Genomic DNA, 8,232 nt, shown 5'->3' on the forward strand with positions numbered 1-8,232 from the left:
AACAGCTTCTATTTAACTTTCTAAACCTGCCATATTTCTAGACACCTTGAACTAATCACACCAAAATCTCATTTGCTCTGTGCAGAACAACTTCAGTTTCACCAATCTGATCTTACATCTAATATTCCTCAATATTTGGATTATTCAAATAAATCTCCTTTTAAATCTCTCAACAGAGGCTCATGCTTTTGTGGTGATCATCTGTTTACATAGACGCAAGTGCTCTGTGTTAATGACGGTTTCGTGATCACACACTGGCAGTTGTTCAGTAACGTCACTCTGATTCCTGGGTATTTCCCCAACTTTTAAAGTTTGCTCTAACCACCGTGCTTCTGAGTTTTTCGACCTGCAGTCTCTGAAATTTGGTTATCAAGTGAAGAACAGTGAGTTTTTCCCAGTAAGTTACACAATTCAACTTCTAGAACTGTTCTCTTATATTTGTGAATGCGTCACATTTCTTTTTAGCTGGTGTGACCCTTTTCTTTGGATCTGAATCAAAGTTAATCCACTGATCTGGTTCGTCTCTATTGTCCTGAACCAACACTCTGTCATGGTTTGACATCCTCTGTCTCCAAGAATGGCTGTAAGTGTCTTTGTTTATTTTTATTGTTTCTTCCATTGTCTCTCGAAATGGCATCTTAAGAGCTGAACATCCCTGACTATGTTCTGCTGGCATTTATCTTCCATTAGTAGCTCCCAGAATGCCGTCAGGTAACTCGATATAAATAAATGAACGATTCTTGTTGGCCCGCACGGGGTGGAGACTGTCGACCAGTTCTCACCATGTTTCCCTCTCATATACAAACTATTTTTCTCTCACATGCACAGTCTCACTGTCTCTTTGTCAAACACAATGGCACTCTTTCGCATACTCAATCTTGCCAACTCTCTCATAGACAATCTCACTCTCTCTCTCATACACAATCTACACCAGTATGTTCCCGGCAGACAATGCATGTTAGCACAGCATTGGCATGGACTTTACAAAGAGGGAAAAACAAAAGAGTCGAGCAACATCAGTACATTTTGTGACTATTGAACATTGCTCCCACACTAACATGTAACAATTTCTGAATCCCCTACCCCCCACCCCCCCCCAACCCGACACAGAGGACTGGGCAGATGGTAGGTTTATTAGCTGAGGCTCTGTCTCAGGATATTCTTGCTGCTCGTGTGACTCCCAGATATAACTCTCTACATCTATTTTCTATTTCTACATTTCCATCAAATATGCCTACTTGTGTGTGTGTTTGTGTGTGCGTGTGTCCATCTGAGTAAAAGGTTTGAGTGTCAATGATTTTATGATGGAACACCTAACTCTCTCTCACATACAGACACAATCTCACACATGAGCTGACACCTACACGCGCACTAACAGATACGTTAACAAACAGTAACACACACATACAGGCTCATACACTCACACGCTCTTATACACACATGTTTTCACACACACACACACACATGCACACTTACGTTCTCTCACTCGTTCTCACTCACCCTTCCACTCAGTATGGGTTCAGGAGGTTTATGTATCAAATAACAGATGCCCGGAAGTGAGTTACAGCATGGAACCTAATTGAGGGTTCCGTGGCGATTTACACAGAGAGTAACAGGTACCGGGGATGGAGTACAGACAGGAATCTATTGAATTCTGGGCGATTTATATATGGAATAACATGGAGTTCAGAAGAGAGTTACAGACAAGAATCTAATCGGTTTTGGGGTGGGAAGTGGGGGGTGGTGATGTGGGGTTCGGGAGTAGGCGTTGTTATACATAATGACAGATACCGGGCAGTGAGTTACAGACTTGAATCTAATCGGTGTTTGGGTGGGGAGTGGGGGGGTGGTGATGTGGGGTTCGGGGGTAGACGTTGTTATACATAATGACAGAAACCGGGGAGTGAGTTACAGACTTGAATCTAATCGGTGTTGGGGTGGGGAGTGGGGGGTGTTGATGTGGGGTTCGGGAGTAGACGTTGTTATACATAATGACAGATACCGGGCAGTGAGTTACAGACTTGAATCTAATCGGTGTTTGGGTGGGGAGTGGGGGGGTGGTGATGTGGGGTTCGGGGGTAGACGTTGTTATACATAATGACAGAAACCGGGGAGTGAGTTACAGACTTGAATCTAATCGGTGTTGGGGTGGGGAGTGGGGGGTGTTGATGTGGGGTTCGGGAGTAGACGTGGTTATACAAAATGACAGATCCCGGGGAGTGAGTTACAGACTTGAATCTAATCGGTGTTGGGGTGGGGAGTGGGGGGTGTTGATGTGGGGTTCGGGAGTAGACGTTGTTATACATAATGACAGATCCCGGGGAGTGAGTTACAGACTTGAATCTAATCGGTGTTGGGGTGGGGAGTGGGGGGTGTTGATGTGGGGTTCGGGAGTAGACGTGGTTATACATAATGACAGATCCCGAGGAGTGAGTTACAGACTTGAATCTAATCGATTTTTGGGGGTTGATTCATCCACCCAGTAACTGATACAGGCAGGGATCTAACCAAGTGCATCGGGATGGTGTGTACACAGTGTGTCAGGTACCCAGGACTCTGTTACAGACTGGAATCGAAAGTCTGTGCAGCAGGATAACCCGGGGCCCAAACAGCCTGCGCTGGGGATTCATATTCCAGACAATTTACGGTGGGTCACCGTTTTCCCTGAAAGTGAGTGGGGATTGATATTTCATATCTGATGTGAAACCAGATCCTCCACTGAATCTGCTCGCCGTTTTTTGTTGCTGTGGTGAAACGGTGGGCAATCACGGTGTGAAGCGTTGTTATAGCTCTCTGGTTTCCTTCATTACTGTCCTGGTCAGGGAGGCTGGGGATTGGTCCACTCCATCAGATGGAGGTACCAGCGCATTGTTGACCCAATTTAATCAAGAATGAAATTGGTCATCTTTACTTCTCATGGTTCATTGTTGTTCTGTTTTGTTGAATGTTACTTGAGCACTTTCTGGGACTTGACAATGCATTAAAGCTCCAGTATGTTTGGAAGCACCGGTTTGGAATTGTCTCACTGCCATTTGTGTGAGCAGTACATGACATAGACGAATCGCACTACCTCAAAGTCAGCGTGCTCGTGTGTCTGGCAATGGTTCCACCTTTTCTGTTTTGCTTCTGTTCCACGCTAAGAGCTGTCAGTTTTTGGATTCGCTGGAGTGCTCAGGGACTAACACAATTTGTGTGGTATTTTTCTTCAGGCCAAACTCCACCCTCCAGGAAAAATAGCCAAACGCTCTAATTGAGTAATAAACAGCACGCGTTCTTTAGCAAATGGTCTATTCAAGCTGGTGTCAGCTTCTGGAGCGTCTCAGAGTTGCCAAGCACGGAAAGAGAGCCGGATATCTAACTTGCCACAGCTAAACAGATAACCGAAATTAATCTAAACAATATTTGCCAAAATTTGTCCCTTATCTCTCCGAACCCATTCAGATGCCTTTGAAATGTTGTGAGCGCACCAGTCTCTGCCACTAAATATGGCAATTCATTCTGAACACACGGAAATGTCTGCGTTCAAAACAAGTGTCTCTCACGTCCCCTTTAAATGTTCCTGTTCTCACAATAAACCAATGTTATCTCGTGTTGAACTCATGTGCCTTGTGAAAAATTACTCCCTGACTCTTTTCTCTGTCCGTCTGCCTCATGACTTGATAAAATTCTGTAAGGCCATTCCTCAGCCCTTAAGCTCCAGGGAAAACTGTCGAAGCCAATTCAGCCTCGTGCTATTGTCCAAACAGTGCAAACCTTGGAAACCCTTTCAAATACTTTCCAAATTACACCACGTTCGTTCCTTAATTTCGCGATCTGTTAGTACCTGAAGTGAAGCGATGCTGAAACACTAGTAATGATAATTTTGACAGTTTCCCTCAGTACGGTAGCGTGGCCGAGTGGTCTAAGGCGCTGGATTTAAGCTCCAGTCTCAATGAAGTCGTGGGTTCGAATCCCACCGCTACCAAGGTGGTGGATGTTGAACGTTTTCGTTGTTGTGTTTGCAGCTGCTCAAGCCTCCGATCCAGACTGACTTGGAAAACAGTGTGAGCCCTTGCTGTCGGAACCTCCTCAACCACTCTGCTTTCGGAAAAATGCGCGGCCAGTTTCGGTGTCTCAAATAGTCAGCGCGTTTGTCTGAAAGTTTGGTGGTTCGAGCCCGCACTTCGCACCGAGCCTCAATTATTTCAGTTCAAGCATTGAGACCAACCATGTCCAGACACTGCAACCACGAGAACTCACCCGAGTCTGCAGCTGGATGTGGCCCCAATCTCTCCAAGGCCCCGCTGCCAACAGAAAGCGGCTACTGCAGCTTCAATCAGCGGCTTCCTGCTCAGCCCTGGGACACAGCACATGGAAAATCCTTCCCCAGGAACGGCTCTTCCCGTGTGAAAGGGACAACCATTCCACTTTAAATTGGACACGGCTTCAGAGGATTGTTCCTGTTCTTGGAACGTTTCATAAACAAAACTCCTGTCTCGCAAATAAGAAGGGGGAAAAGTTGTTGGCAGGAAGAATAGGGAAAGTGTTGACTGTGAGGACTCTATCTCGTCAGCAGATGGGATTCCTTACACTCGAAACAGAAATGGTTGGGTTTCCTTAGGTAATTTCCCAATTGACTTACCGTCTGCCAGAGTGACTGGGAATCACTCCAGAGACATAAAGATGAGGATAAGAATATGAAAATATTTATATTGAGTCTTAAATCCAGAGACAAGTGCTGAATAGATAATAATGTTCTGAAGGAATAGCAGCTGAGAAATGGAAAATGTGAATGATGACATTTGTGATTGGGAGGAATGAACTGGATCCTTGCAAATTGCAATGCCAGGTGAAATATGCTCAGTATGAAATGACACACTGATCAATCGTGAGCCAGCCCAGCTACTTTCGTCGGTAGAGCATGAGATGCTTAATCTCAGGGGCGTAGGTTCAAGCCTCACGATGGGCCCTTTCCCTCCTTGAAAGAAATCCAGCTCTCTGCTCCACTTGCAGTATTGCAACCCAGTGCAGGGGTTGGTTTTGACACGTCGATCCGACTGTGTTTGATCACACCTCGGTTTGTGAGTGAAAGCTGTCTCCACTTTCCTGGAAGTGCCAGAGACAAGTTTATCAGTGCAGCCGAATGTACGATGAATGGTGTCCCTTTCAAATCATCAGGTTCCACTCCAAACGTGCACCAAACAAAGTGCTCAGAGACACACAACACGAATGGCTACTTATTGGGGGGTCTGACAGTGACCGCTCAATGTCAAATGGTCCTGAACCAAAATGAAGTGATTCAGACCGTTCTGACGGAAACCGAAGGGAACTCTCCCTGAACGTTTCACAATTTACACGGAAAATGATCTTGTGTGCTCATGGGGGTTCACGTAATGAACAGCTTATTGTCAGTAACAGGGGTGGGGGTGGGGCAGGATTGTGAGGTTTCACAGTGGGACAGAAGTGATCTGGGTGAACGGGTCAGTCAAACATCCCCAGAGCACGGGAGAGCTGATTGGTCCAGGATCACTCCCATCTTCTGTTTCGGAACCAACAAATGAAATTGCTTGAAAATCTCAGCAGGTCTGCTCACATTTTGGAAAGGAACAGAGTTAAGACTTGGGGACTAGTGACATTTCTTTTTGCATGCCCATCTCCCTCTGGATTGGTGCACTGTTCCTTTTTATTGACTATCTTCTGACCTCCAACTTTATACTCAGCTTCTCTTTTATTTTCCTCTCCAACCATTTCCCCAGTTTTTAAATTTGTATCAGATCTGTCCCATCTCTCACTTTGCCCATTTATGACCGGAGAACTTGGAACTGAACAATTAACTCTGTTTCTCATTCCTTAGATACCAGGTGCCCAGAGACCGGAAGGTATAGGATGACGGTTAGAGCTTTCAGCCCATAGTCTGCTCTGCCATTCGATCATGGGCTAAGACCGTTCTCAATCCCATTCTTCAGTCTTCTCCCTGTAACACTCATTCCCCCTGAATTTAGGACCCAGTCTTTTTTTCTCAGACTGGGTCTACATCCACCCCAAACCCCTCCACATCTGCTGGCGGCTGTTGCACCGTGTCTGTGTGTGTGATCGAGCTGAGTTTCAGTCCCACACGGCAAAACCAATCTGTTCTGAACAACACAATCACCGTTGGGGGACAGCTCGATCAGGTCTCTGGCCCCACTGTGTTTCTGCGGGGGAGCGGTTATCACCTTCACCTCCCATGGGAAGGATCGGTGCTTCAAATATCCGGGCAGTAAGAACGATCGGCTTGTGTGTGAACATAGGTGGAGGGAATTGCTCTCTGACCTGGTCAGTAAACCTCACTCTGTATATCCCTGCCCATTCCTGCCGTTGTCGTGAAAGGAAATGCAAGTCCAATTAATTGCCGTGTACGATTTTATTCGATACACATTCTTCCTCGTTTGGAAGAAAGTTGGATGTTTCCAGCACAGATCATCACTATTTTGAAGAATGCAGTCGGCGGGCCCTGATACTTGCAATGTGTCAGATTGTGGACATAGATACCACTATTCCGCGTGGGGACACCTCCCACATTGTACAGGGCAGGTAGTCATGTGACTCAGCTAAAGTTGTCTATCTTATACTTTACAGACAAGGATGCCCGGAGCATGGTACATTGGGGAAACCGAGCAAAGGCTACGACAACAGATGAATGTGCACCGCACAACAATCAACAGACAGGAGGGTTCCCTCCCAGTTGGGGAACACTTCAGTGGTCCTGGACATTCAACCTCAGACCTTCAGGTGACCATCCTCCAAGGTGGACTTCGGGACAGGCAGCAGAGAAAAGTGGCAGAGCAGAGGCTGACAGCGAATTTCCGTACCCATAGGGACGGCCTCAACCGGGATCTTGGGTTCATGTCACATTACCTTTGCACTGCACACACACAAATATTCCTACACACACACTCTCACATACTCACGGACACAGGTACACACAGACGCGCACACAAACACCCACACACACCGTTAGAGAGACACACACTCCTACACTCACACATGCACCCCCTCACAGACTTAAGACACTCTGCACTCACGACACACACACACACACATTCTCACACTCACAACCCCAACCCCAGATAGACAGACAGACAGACACACACACACTCACAACCCCCACCCCAGACAGACAGACAGACACACAGACAGACAAAGACCGACATGCACACGTATATTCTGTGGGGTGAATTTATACTTTCACGGTTACATTGTACTTTGCTCAAAAACTGCATACATTCATGTAGAACTCTGAGCTCAAAAACTGCATGAATTTATGTAAAACGCTGTTATCTCACTTTTTAGATTAGAATCAATCTAAACATCAGGTCATAGACAGAGAACTCAGGGGGCTAACACCTTCAACATATTGTCTAGCTATCACCATTGTTAACAGCTCACCCGAGAATGCAACTTTTTAAAATGGTTTGGTGATTTACACATGAAAGAAGTGAAACTATCACTGTATTCTAACAGATGAAAGGCTTAACAGACAATCAATTTTTCAATGTATAATTTCAGTTTAGTCATACTGAAAATGTTTGCTCTAAATTCGGTGTTACGATCGAGCCCTCCACTATCACCTCCAAAACCAAGTGTGCTTCCAATTAAACCTGTTGGACTATAACCTGGTGTTGTGTGATATTTAACTTTGTATACCACAGTCCAACACCGGCATCTCCAAATCGTGACAGTTTTCCAGATGGTGATCGATGGGGCTTTATTGCAGTCTCATCAGCAAACCTTGTTTTGTATTTACTCGCCTATCACTACTCTAGTGGTGAAAAGAAGTATAATTCCAAATAACTGCTGCATTAATTTCTTTTCAAATTTCACTGCGCAGTGGTCGTGAATATGTGGCGATATCTCCAGCCCTACTGGCCATCCTGTTTAAGAGCGCATTTATGAACATTCCTCTGTCTCGGCGCTACAGGGAAAATTGCCCGCGCCTATTCAGCCTCGCTGTACATTCCAAACTCGGCAAACCTGGCAACCTGTTTGTCAGTATTTCCTGAGCATTTTCCCGTGATATCCTTTATTGTTTTCAATCATGTTAATAACCCTGGCCAACATTGGTCTATACGGAACGGAAATGTCAGTGTTGGATGAAGAGCAGTGGCTCGGTGACTCGGTTGGGACCTCGTTGTTCCATTTGGGTCACATCCGAAACATCTCTAGTTCAAACCAGGGCAGGAGCAACTTTATTCCCTTGGGACAGGTGGATTG

At 45.7% G+C, this 8,232-nt stretch overlaps 1 non-coding gene across 1 annotated transcript; it reads left to right on the forward strand.

Annotated features, from left to right (window-relative positions):
- The first annotated feature begins 3,882 nt into the window (after nucleotides 1-3,882).
- Nucleotides 3,883-3,964, forward strand: trnal-uaa (transfer RNA leucine (anticodon UAA)). Its single transcript has one exon. It is a non-coding gene; the product is annotated as a tRNA-Leu (tRNA).
- The last annotated feature ends 4,268 nt before the right edge of the window (nucleotides 3,965-8,232 follow it).

Source organism: Chiloscyllium punctatum, chromosome 21 (genome assembly GCF_047496795.1).
Source record: "Chiloscyllium punctatum isolate Juve2018m chromosome 21, sChiPun1.3, whole genome shotgun sequence".
Lineage (NCBI taxonomy): Eukaryota > Metazoa > Chordata > Chondrichthyes > Orectolobiformes > Hemiscylliidae > Chiloscyllium > Chiloscyllium punctatum.